This window comes from Sturnira hondurensis, unplaced genomic scaffold (assembly GCF_014824575.4).
Source record: "Sturnira hondurensis isolate 20B ecotype Veracruz unplaced genomic scaffold, ASM1482457v3 Scaffold0021490, whole genome shotgun sequence".
Lineage (NCBI taxonomy): Eukaryota > Metazoa > Chordata > Mammalia > Chiroptera > Phyllostomidae > Sturnira > Sturnira hondurensis.
In genome coordinates this window covers 1,395,861-1,408,372 of record NW_028094121.1, presented here as the reverse complement: position 1 = coordinate 1,408,372, position 12,512 = coordinate 1,395,861, and the positions used below count along the sequence as shown (strand labels likewise).

Here is a 12,512-nt window from a genome sequence, read left to right as displayed (position 1 = left end):
GAGAAAGTGGGTGAGGGTGGAGAGAAATGAAGGATGTGGGGGTCTGATTATACAGGGCCTTGGCGGTCAGGCAAGGACTGTGGGTTGAATTCTGTATGTGGTGGAAAGCCACCGGAGGGGCTTGAGTAGGAAAGTGACATAATCTTTGGTTTATGTTTTAAAAGGATCCCTCTGGACACTGATTATGGACAAGATTGCAGGGGGTGCGAGTCGGAGCAGAGGAGTTGTTTAGGAAGTGACTGTATGAGTTCAGGTGAGAAGAGAAAGACAGTTTGGAGCACAGGGACAGATGTGAAGGTGGCAAACAGCAGTCAGATTGGAATTATGTTTTGCAAACAGAACCAGCAGGGTCTTCTGCTGGCTTGGATGTGAGCTATGAGATAAAGAGAAAAAGACAATTCCAAGATCTGGGGCCTGAACGACTGGGTCATTGCTGCTGCCGTTTACTGAGAGGGGGAAGATGAGAGAGGAGCAGGTTGGGGGACAACCATGATTCACTTTAATTCTGAGATGCCTTGTGACATCTAAAAGGAGATGTCAGGTAGGTAGCGGGATGTATGAGAGTTCAGGGGAGATGTCAGGGCTGAGGATATAAATTGGGAAGTTGTCAGCATATAAATGCTGTTTAAAGCCAGAGGATAGAATGAGATCACGCGGAGTGTAGCTAGGAGAGCGACCGGCCCCCGGTGCTTCAGTGTAGGGGGAGCAGGAGGGTCCAGGAGGCCCACCCGGCATCATGCTGGAGGAGCTCCTCCGCCGCCCGCGTATAGGGCAGTGGCTCTCAGAATCATCCCAGCTGGTTAAAACACAAATGTGGGAGCCGCCTCCGGTAGGTCTGGGGTGCGGCCCAGGAATCACCTTTCTAACAAGTTGATGCTGCAGCTGCTGGTGTGCAGACTGCCCTTGGAGGGCCTCCAGTCTAGGGGAAGGAGGAGCTGCAGCAAGAACAGAGCTTTGGAGCCAGGCAGGACTAATTTCCAATCCAGGCTCTATCACCAGCTTGCTGTGGGATCTCCGGCCAGGCAGTGTCTGTCCCTGAGCCTCTGTGATCTTATCTATAAAATGGGAATATTAACACCTGTTACTCGGGGATATCATGAGGGTCAAGCCAATCAGCGTGTGTTCAGCTTCTAGCCTTGGGACCAGTTGAGGGTTGAGGAAATGTTCTTTGTACGTGCGGAGAAGCATCGGGCAGGCAGGAGCGAGCCTCAAGCTCCCACTCAGATGGCTCTGGGTGGTTGGCTAGAGCCAGGGGGAAGGGGGCCTGGGGAGACAGAGGTCTCCATTTTGGTGCTTTGACAGTCGTGAGGCCTGGGTCTCTTGGAAGAGAGGCAGTGCACACTGGGCCACCTCACCTTTGGGCTCTATTGTCCTCCAAAAAAAGGGACTTCTGCCATCTACTTTTTCTCTGCCTCCATGAAAGGCTCTTCCTGTTTTGGTTCTCGGAGAGCTCTTCTTGTCCCTTCATGCCCTCCTGTCTCCAGTGACTAGTGACCGCTTCTCTTCACCCTCCACCCCCTTCCCCAGACCTGTCACTCAGCTCCCCCTTAAAGGGAGTGTGGCCTGACAGACAGAGCCTGGCCTGGAGTCAGGTCGATGAAGGCACAGCAGTCAGGGATGGGGCAGGCTGTCATTTCCTTGGTCCAGTGAGATGGGGACACCGAAGCCGCTGGACTAGCAAGAAAGGGCGTGTGAGAAAGTGCCAGAGTTGCAGCAGGTATGCGACGCATGTTCATCGCTTGTCTTCCTTCTCTCCTCTCTCTCTTCACCCCATGCCAAAGGCTCCCCTCCGCTGGCTGTAGAGCCAGCCCAAGCCTGGATGTGCTGAGAGGAGGCTGCCTCACCCTCATCCCCTCCCCCCGTTGCTATTTAATGCCGTTAACAATGGATTCATTAACTGGGATTAATCTCATATACCAGCTCTCTATCCCCTTGGCTATTAATCACTCACTTCATTAACAGGACAGCATTAGCCAACCTGGGAGTGAGACACGGTGCCCATACCAAGTACCTGTGTCTGTACCTTCTCATCTTTCCTCCTCGCTGCTGCGTGTTCTTGGTGCCTTTCTGCTCTGGCCCAGATTCTGTCTCAGTCAAACAGACTGTAGGCATCTCTCTCCCCAGTCTTCCCACTGTGGCTTTGTCTCTACTCGCCCTCCCCCCCCAGACCCCCTCGCCTCCAGCCCATGCCTCTAGGTATCCCTTTCACTCTTTTGCCTTCCAATCTAGGGCCTAACACATAGTAAGTTCTCATTATAGGTTGGCTGAACAAAGTGCAGAGAGATACACATAAGAAGATATCAATTCCTGGAGGCTTTTTTAAAAATTGCCTGTTTACAAAGATAATATATGCTCACTGCACAAAATCCAAACAACACGAGAAAGAAAGAGGGAAGGAAGGAAGGAAGAAGGAAAGAAAGAGAGAGAAGAAAGAAAAGAAAAATTATCTGAAATCCTCACCATTTTAAGACAATAACCTTTAGCATTTCAGTGAGCCTCCTCCCAGATCCTGAGTGATATATATATATAATTTTACCTAAATGGGATCATACTATGCATGCTGTTTTGCAACCTGCTTCTCCACTCAACAATATGTTGTTGCAGTCTTTCCTTATCAGTGAATAGAAATATACCTCGTAGTTTTTAATGGTTGCATAGCTTTCTGTTTTATGGCAGTAACATAATTTAGTCAATGGATCTCCTACTGATGAACATTTATATTGTTCCCTTTTCTTCTCTGATGTATTTGACACAGAGAGTCACATCCTTGTATACACATCTTGGTGCGCTTGCCTAATTAACTCCTTAAGATGGATTCCCAGGAGTAGAATTTTTGGGACAAAAGGTTTGCACAGTTAACATTGTGGGATAGATGCCTGGGATTCGATACCCGTTTTGCCATTCCCTAGCAAAGGGACCTTGGGCAAATTACTTAACCTTTCTGGGCTTCAGTTTCCTTATCTGCAAAGTGGGGGTAATGATAAGGTTTACTCTGGGGATTACTGTTTGGATTAAAGAGATCAGTACATGCAAAGCACCCAGGAGGATGCCTGGGGTGTGGTAAGGTAGGTATATATTAGCTTCCGCTGTGGGTACCATGGCCCGCTGGCCTCCGGAAACACTGAAGCTGTTCTCTCCTCCCCCACCAGCAGTGCGGGAGAGGGCCCCTGTGCTATGCCACTGCCAACCACAGACACCCTTGTCGGGTTTGGGGGTTTTTTCTTTAGCTTTTTGTTCCCATTTTCTTATTGTACTAAAATGCACGTAACACACATTTACTATCTTAACCAATTTAAAGCGTATAGTTCTGAGGCTTTAAGTTCAGTCACATTGTTGTGCGACCACCACCACGTTGCGTGACAGTCACCATCATCCATCTCCAGAGCTCTTTTCGTCTTGAAAAACCGAAACTGCTCTGTCAAACAGCAGCCCCCGTTCTCTCCTGCCCCCAGGCCCGGCAACGGCCTTTCCACTGTCTGTCTCTGATTTTGACTACCCTGACTGCCATCGCACAGAAGTGGCATCTCAGAGTATTTGTCTCTTTGTGACTGGCTTATTTCGCTTAGCGTAATCTCCTCAACATTCATCTATATTGTAGCGTATGTCAGAATTCCTTTCCTTCTTAAGGATAAATGATATTCCATTGCATGTATACACCACATTTTGCTTACCCACACCTCCATCGGTGGATATGTAGGTTGCCTCCACATTTCAGCTGTTGTAAATAATGCAATGAATATCAGTGTACAAATATCTCTTCAAGACCCTGCTTTCAACTCTTTCGGGTTTATACCCAGGAGTGGAATTGCTGAACGATATGATAATTCTATTTTTAGTTCTAATTCTGTTTTTCACAGTGGCTGTACCATTTTACATCCCCACCAGCAGTGCACAGGGTTCCAATTGTCCACATCCTCACCAACACTTGTTATTTTCTGTTTGTTTTTTTTTAAAGATTTTATTTATTTATTCTTAGAGATGGGGGAAGGGAGGGAGGAAGAGAGGGAGAGAAAAATCATTGTCTGAGAGAAACATCGATTGGTTGCCTCCCTCACACGCCCCGATCAGAGACCGGTCCCACAACACAGGCATGTACCCTGACCCAGAATCAAACCAGGGTTTTGCTTTGCTGGACAGTCAGGGCATTTCTGGTTTTTTTTTTTTTTTTTGATAGTAGCCATCTTAAAGGGCATGAGGTGGTATTTCGTTGTAGTTTCGATCTGCATTGCCTAAATGGTTATGATGTTGGGTATCTTTTCATGTGTTTATTGACCATCTCTGTATCTTTCTTGGAGAAATGTCTATTCAAATCCTTTGCCCATTTTTGAATTGGTTTGTTTATTTTCTTGTTGTTGAGCGTTAGTTCTCTCTATATTCTGGATACTAACTCCTTACCTGCTATATCATTTGCAAATATTATGTCCCATTCTGCAGGCTGCTTTTTCACCCTCGACACACCAGATTTTCACATTTCCATTCAGTCCAGTTTCTTTCTTTTTTTTGCCTGTGCCTTTATTGTTAAATCCAAGAAATCATTGCTAAATCCAATGTTATTTAGTTTTGCCCTATGTTTTCTTCTAAGGGTTTTATAGTTTTAGGTCTTATGTTCAGGTATTTAATCCATTCTGAGTTGATTTTTGTATATGGTATTAGGTTAACGTGCAGCTTCATTCTTTTGCACCATGTGTTGAAAAGATGATCCTTTCTCCATTAAGTGGTCTCGGTATACTTGTCAAACGTTATTTGACCATATATGCAAGGGTTTATTTCTGGGCTTTCTATTCTATTCTATTGGTCTTATGTTTGTAGATTGCTTTAGGTAGTATTGATATCTTAACAGTAGTAAGTCTTCCAACCCATGAACACAGGGTGGGAGAGAGTCCCTCTCCTTACACCATTGCCAATGACATACACCCTTGGCAGTTCTTGAAAAACCTTTTGCTCACTGATAGGTGACAATTGATTTTTGATTTGCATTTCTTTGATCAGCATACTTGGTGCTTAATGGGCATTCATATTTCATTTGCAAGGTGTCTCATCATGTTGTTTGCCCACTTCTCTGTCGGAATATTTATCTTATTTGATATTTGTAGGGGCTCTTTTATATATTACAACTAATATTTCCAATCTTTTTCTACTTGATCCTGACTTTCAATCTTATTTATTTTTTTGTCCTTCATAAGTACTTGATTTTTATGTGGCTAAGCCTACCAGGCTTTTCCTTTATAACTTTTGTATTTCATGTCATGCTTAGAAAGGGCACTTTTCCTTCAGGTAATACAAATATATCCACTCTGCTTTAGTACTTGTGTGGTTTCACTTTTTACCATCTATGTTTTTTCCTTTGAATCTATTTTTGTGTAAAGAGTGAAGTATGGCCCTGGCCGGTGGGGCTCGGTTGGTTGGAGCATTGTCCCATCCTGAAAGGTTGAGGGTTCGATCCCCAGTCCGAATGCGGATGCCCACAATCCCTGGCCCAGGCACATATGGGGGCATCTGATCGATGCCTCTCTCGCTCTCCCTCTCTCTAAAAAAGCAATGAGACATTGTCCTCGGTGAGGATTAAAAAAAAGAGTGAAATATGATTTCAGCTTTATTGTTTTCCAAATTCTTGGTCAGTTATGCCAATAACATTTGATTATTTGATATTTTCCCCAGTGAGGTCCAGAGAGGAAACAAAGGTAAGTAAATAAAGTTCCAAGACAGAAAAGGTGGAAAGAGCAGTCCTGCACAAGAATCCGCTGGCAGCTAATCCCTGGGCAATCCTTCCTCACTGTGGGCCTGCTCACCCTTAATAGGAAGAAGCAGGAAGTTAGAGGGGCTGAGCCAGACCCCGCATTTCAGTCAGAGCCTCTTCCGGAAGGCTGTATGAGTGCAGGAAAGCCTTGGGCCCAGCTCTCAGTGGCTGAAAAGAAAAACTGTCCTCCTTGTTTTGGAGTCAATCGTAAGTTGCCTTGTAACTTTGTATCTTTGTCAGATCCTCTCCTTACCTTATCTCTTTTATCCACTCCAGCCACGTGCCCAGATACTCCATGATATCACACTAGTATGTAAGTAATTCATCCTGCTTTCTGCCTCTACATTGCCACCGCCCCGAGCAGTGAGCTGCAGCTCCAGGGATGGCTTAGGAATGGCCTGTCTTCAGGAAGACAGCCCCAGAGCCATGGCGGTCTGTATATGGGTTTGGAGGTGGAGGAAAGGGAAGGCAAAGTGACGGGAGCAGTAGTTTGCAGGTTGCATTGGTGTCTGCGCCCCAGGTTCAGGCTGCTAGGATCCTCTTTGCCAATTTATTTAAAGCAGCTTGGATTTGACTGTGTTCTGGGCAGAGAGAAGAGTTTGTCCTGGAGTCTCTGGCCAACTGCTGAGCACAGGGGATCCTGGAAGACATACAGGTGATAAAAACATCTTGTGATTCTCTTTCCTGAGAGATAGAGCCCTTAGAGCACCTACATTTTCTACATCTATCCCCATCTTAGGGACACAGCTTTGCTCTGGAGCCAGGAGAATAGGCACAGGCAAGTCTGGAGTTTAGGTTGCTGAAAATGCCAGGCTGGGCAGTCATCCTGTGGGCACCCAGGGTGAATTATGGCGCCAGGGCCCAGAGAGCAGGTGCAAATCGTGAGGCTATCAGGCACAGGGAGAGGCACTGCCTGCTCTCCCCACCCTGCAGGATTAATGGGTTCAGGGCCCAGGTCTGGGTTCAAGATGATGGGACTTTACGATGTTTCATTTTCCCAGAATGCTCCTGATGAAAATCTTGTCACCCAGGACCATGCATGGGTGAGTGTGTGCCTGTATGTATCATACACATGATCTGATGTGACTGGGCAGGAAAGCGAAGTTCTGCATGGGTTTGACTTTATTTTTGTGGGACCGACTATGCCTCTGAATTTGATGTGAGTTCTGTGGGAAGAAGTGTGAGTTTTTGTGTCACGTGACTGAATGGGCTGTTAACGAGGGTGAAGATCTCATGCAGCTATGGGGTCTCTAAGTTTTGAGAGTGGCTGTATAACAGTGCATGTGTGTCTGTTGGAGAATGAGTCGGGGGTCTTGAGCCAGTGTGCCTGGCCGGCTGATGTGGCTGCAAGCCAAGAACGGGGCCATGGGAGGGGAAGCAGTTTGGAAGGACGGTTTGGGATGTGATGAGTCTGAGGTCTTGGCAGAACATCAAGGGGAGACATCTAGAGAAGCAGGGCTGGGGCTCCGGGAGAGTCCAGGGCAGCCGGGCCTCGGTTCAGGTTGCCATCCAAATGGGTTCGGACAGCAATGCATTGGGGGATGTGACCTTTGGCTGTAATGAGGCGAACACACACATCCCTACCTACCTCTGAAGGCCAAAAGGACACATGCTGCGTTTTTCCCAGCTGGACATAGTTCAATAGGAAATTTCCAAGGGTTGCTGGAATGGCATAAAATGAGCCCAGTGGTGAGAGTTGGAGAAAATTTCCTGACAGATGTAAATATTCAGTGGAATCATAAGGAAAAGAGAATGCAGAGGGAAGAGGAGAATGTTCTGGGTTTAGGGGTAGGGACTAGGGGCAGATTCTGCAAGACTTGGGGCTGGGACAGGAAACCATCTCGATGACAACAAGCTCCCCGTGAGCAGGGGCCCTTGTTTATTTACCACAGCGTTTCTGCACCCGAGTACAGGAGTAGGCGGTCTGTGTGCTGAGTCGATTTGGAGTCAAAGTCTGAACCACTTTAAGTAGGGAGTTTGTAGTTCACTAAAGGGGAACGTGGAAATCCACACAAGACACTCGGTGAGGATGGACAAGAGAGGAGAGGGGCTGTTAGGTATCCAGAGGGCCATTCAGTCTTGCCCAACGCCTTCAACCCAGCAGACCTGCCTCCACACCTTACACTGTTGTTTGTTTTTTGTGTTTTTTTTTTTAATCCAACAGGCCTCTTCACACTCAGTTCCTCCATGACTGGTTTCTGAACTCTTGGTCCTGAACCATCATCTTGCATTTCCCTTCGGTATACTTGTCATCTTGCATCTTCCCAAGTGCTGACTTTGACTTAGTTTCCTGATCACAGCCTTGCCAGGATCAACACATGAAGCAGCTTCTGTCTGATTTCTTGCTGAACAAGCCAGGGCACCAGACAATGGACAGCTCAGCTAGAGAACACCCAGGACTTGAGCAAAGTGTTTTTTATCCTCCGTTATAAGGGCGTGGGGGCAGTGGAAAAGGGTCCAAGGTATATTGAGGAAACCAAGGTCCAAGACACGATGGAAGATCTAAAGCTAGATTGCTGGGGCTGAAGGGAAGGAGGGCTGTGGTGCCACATGCAGGTCACCGACAAGGTGAGTGTCGTGGTAGGTAAGAGGAGTGCTATGGTGGGGAATCTCGAAGTCCAGGGTCTACACAGGCCTACAGACAGGGGTCAGCCTCAGAGGCGCAGGCTGTGAGCAGGGAGGGATGCCTGAGTCTAGCGTATATCAGTCTCTTGGGTATTTGCAACAGAATACTTTAAACTCAGCCTTTTTGAATATTGAGAAAACAGATGACCTCACATAATAGGAACTCCCTCCAGAGAAGGAGGAGGAGCTCCTATACAGTCACTCAGTGGTGTTACCAAGGGCCCAGGTTTATTCTTTCTGTCTTTTGCTGCTACCTTGAGTATGTTCGTTTCATCCTCATGGTCATAAGAGGGCTACCCCAGATCCAAGCATCTCACCTAGACATAGACAACATAGTGTCCCTTGAAGAAATGAGGTTCCTTTCCCAGATGTCCCCCATCAAGCTGTCCCTTATACCCCTGTGCCTAAATCCATCATGGGCAGGGAGGCAAGTCACCAATACTGACTCATGCCAGTCAAAATTCTCCCCTGGGGCTAGGGCCAGCTGCTTTGAAGCACAGGCCCCATATAGGAAGGGAAGTTCCTGAGCCCAGCTAGACTCCTGTTAGGAACAATGGGTTGAATGTTGAGTAGGCAAGAAATTATCTCTGTTCCTGTCAGCCTCTACTAGTGCCAGAGGGTAATGTGTGCAAGACAGAGCTGCAAACAAGTTGTCAAGGCAAGAGCTCCACACTGGGAGACCACATTTAGGAACTGTTTGAAATGAGGACTTGTGTCCAAGTGGAATAAGCAGGCAGGTCAAACTACTAATCAAAAACTCCGCATCACCATCTCTGCTCCGTGTTCACTTAGGAACCAAATACTTAAGACCTACAAAGCCCTACATTATCCTGTCTCTCTCCTCTCCTCTCCTCTCCTCTCCTCTCCTCTCCTCTCCTCTCCTCTCCTCTCCTCTCCTCTCTTTTCCTGTCCTTACATAAGCACCTTTCTGCCTCAGGGCCTTTGCATATGCTTCTCTCTCTCAACTTTTCCCCTTTCATTCTGCTACTTCCATCACTTCACTTTTAGGTTAAGTCACTCTCTCTTCAGTATATTTCCATAGTTCTCTACAAATCTCTTTGGTGTCCTAGGGAACTCGTTTATATATACTGCTGGATTGTAGGTTCTTTATGGTCAAAGAAGGTATCTATCTTATTGTACACTATGCTGTCCTCCCAAACACAGTGCTTGGCACACAGCAGGCATTTGATAATTAGTTGTTGAATGCATGAATTAATGAATTCCTACAACTAGGAACAGTCATGGTCCTAAGGTTTTGGCAGCGTGGATGGGTGGGGGATTGATAAAATGGCTGGTCTACCAGAAGCCCCTGATGATTTCTGAGCAAAAACATGTCATGGTGTCCTTACTACCCATGGCCTTGGGCTTAAGGGTAGTAAGGACACCAGTGTGCATAGGACGGGTTAGGAGGTCAGCTAAGACCCTCTACTCATTATCTGGGCACAAGATTCCAGCCACAGACCCAGTGTCTGGTGAATCAGTAGAAAACTTATGGAGATAAGATGGTTTGGATGGATGAGTGTTGGGGGCAACACCTCTGAGTGGTGGTGCCAGAGACCTGGTGCAAAGTGAAGACAGCAATTTCATCCACCTTACAGGATTATTGGGAGGGGGGGAATGAGATAAGTGGTGTCAAGAACATAGTCTAGCATAAGTAGGTGCTCAGTAAATAATTTGGCCCTGACTTTGTCTTTACCAACTTTTTATATAAATGATTTATTGCCCCCAGTCCCCATCCCACCCCAGTTCTGAACTGGTCCTAATTCTCTTTTTCATCCCAGCAACAACCCCAAGACCATGCTCTCTCCTATGCTTAATCTTCCTGGGCTTTCATTTCTTTTTCCAGTTAAATGGGACTCATAATGTGGGCACCCCCCCCCCACACCACTAGCTGGCATGAGGGTCAAATAAGATAACACATTTCAGTGTTCTCTAGAAACTGTAAAGGACTATAAACATGTAAGGAATTACTGTTCTTATTTGCCAGAGCTGGGCTCATTCCTGGGCCTGGCATCTGCTCTGACTTTCTCAGTTCCTGTTTCTTGCTCGGTCTCCGTTTTCTTGTAGCCACCCACGATTCTGGCACTGGTGGTGTAAGGATATAAGATGACACCCAGGGAGTTTGAATGCAGAAAGAAAAAGAAGGAATGTTATAACATCCATTGTCCTCTCTTGTTCCTTGACTCAGGGGTGACCCTACCACATTTTCAAGTCAGCCAGACCCCAAGCCTGGTCATTATCCATGTTCCAATTAGCTATTGCTACATAACAAACCTCTCCAATACATAGTGACTTAACACAGCAATTTATTATGATCTCTCACGGTTTTGAGGGTTGATTGTGATAGGTAGTTCTAACTTGTGGACTCTGGTAGGGTTGTATTCAGTGAACAGCTGGACTGGAGTCATCTGAAGGCTTGACTGGATGGGCTATCTAACACTCCCATGTCTGGTGCCTGGGTTGGAAAGGCTGGAATAGCTGGGGCCTGGCCAGGCAATTCTCTCTCTCCATACCACCTCTCTATATGGCTGCCTTGGGCTTTCTCATAGCATAGTGATCTTGACCTGGGCAGACTTTTTACGTGGCAGCTGGCTTCTCCCAGAGTGAGCACTCTAAAGGATCAAGCCGGGAGCTTTACGGCTTCTTCTGACCTAGCTGCAGGAGTCACGAGGCATCGCTTTTGTTGCATTTTATTGGTTACAGGGCTGACCCACATTCAGTGTGCGAAGGGAATGCACAAGGGCCTGGCTACAGGAAGGTGTGGCTCGTTGGGAAGTCATCTTTGGGGACTAGCTAGAAAGAGCCTAGTCTGGTTTGGAACACTGCCCTGTGGAATCCTCTTAAGGGTCAGGGCTCGGAAGAGGGGGCAAGGGGACAGCGGTAGAAGAAACCGAGCAGCTAGGACTCCTGGCCCAACTTCAGTATTTCATATTTATTTATTATTTCATATTTCGGACTTTCACAAAGAACTGAATGTAAATGGAAAGTTCTGAGGCCCGCTTTGCCAGAGGAGAGATACTGATGGTAATTAAGCATATGGAAGTATGCTCAACAACATTAATCATTAGGGAAAGCATGATAAAACCACAATGAGATGTTACCACACAACTATTAGAATGGCTAAATTAATAATAATAATATTTTTTTAAAACTGACAATATCAAGTCCTGGCAAGAATGAGACCAACTGGAATTCACATGCATTACCAGTGGGAATGCAAAATGATACGGACACTTTAGAAAACAGTTTGGCAGTTTCCTATGAAGTTAAGACATTGCTATGAATCTAGCAATTCCACTCTTAGGTATTTCCCCTAGAGAAATGAAAAAATATATCCACACGAAGACCCGTGCATGAATGCTTCCAGCAGTTTTCTTCGTAATAGCCCACACCAGGAAACAAAACCGCCCAAAACCCAAATGCCCATCAACTACTGATTGAATCAATTATGGTACATTCATACAAAGGACCACTTCTTGGTAATAAGAATGAACTACGGATGTACGTAATTTAATGGGTGAATCTCAAAAGGATTATGCTGAGTAAAAGAAACCAACCAGAAAGGTTATATATACTGTATGATCCCATTGTGATAATGTGGAAAAGGTAAAGCAGTAGTGAGAGAAAGCAGATCGGCGGTTGCCAGGGGCTGGCCGTGGGGGAAAAGGGTTGAGTCTAAATGGGCACCAGGGAGCCTTGTGGGTTGAGCGCAGTATTCTATGACTTGATTGTGATAGTGGTTGCTTAATTGCACACATCTGTCAAAATTCATCACACCGTATACCTAAAAAGTGTGAATTTTCCTGAACATAAAGCAGGTAGTCCTGAGGCTAACATTTTAAAAATGCAAAGATTCTTCTTTCTCCTGCCTGTCCCCTCCTATCAAATCAGTCGCCAAGCCCTTCTCCAGGGCTGCTTCTGGTTTCCAGTTACCTGTGCACTACATTCCAGTCATATCCCCAACTTGGTGCTTCTTCACGGACACTCTCTTCCTGATTTGTGGTCTGGACAACTCTTCTTTATCTTTCTAGCTCCCAGCTAAAACTCCTTTCCAAAAGGCTATAGTTAAAAAGACCCAGGACAGTGTCAGGTGTTGACAAGGCTGTGGAACAACTGGATTGCCCTGCTGGTGGGAGTACAAATTGATACA

At 46.3% G+C, this 12,512-nt stretch overlaps 1 long non-coding RNA gene across 1 annotated transcript; it reads right to left on the bottom strand.

The window, feature by feature from the left end:
* Positions 1 to 5,691: 5,691 nt before the first annotated feature.
* Positions 5,692 to 10,472, bottom strand: LOC118977628 (uncharacterized). Its single transcript, XR_005064572.1, has 3 exons — positions 10,334 to 10,472; positions 7,326 to 7,399; positions 5,692 to 6,377 (listed from the first exon to the last, which is right to left on the bottom strand). It is a non-coding gene; the product is annotated as an uncharacterized LOC118977628 (long non-coding RNA).
* Positions 10,473 to 12,512: the final 2,040 nt, after the last annotated feature.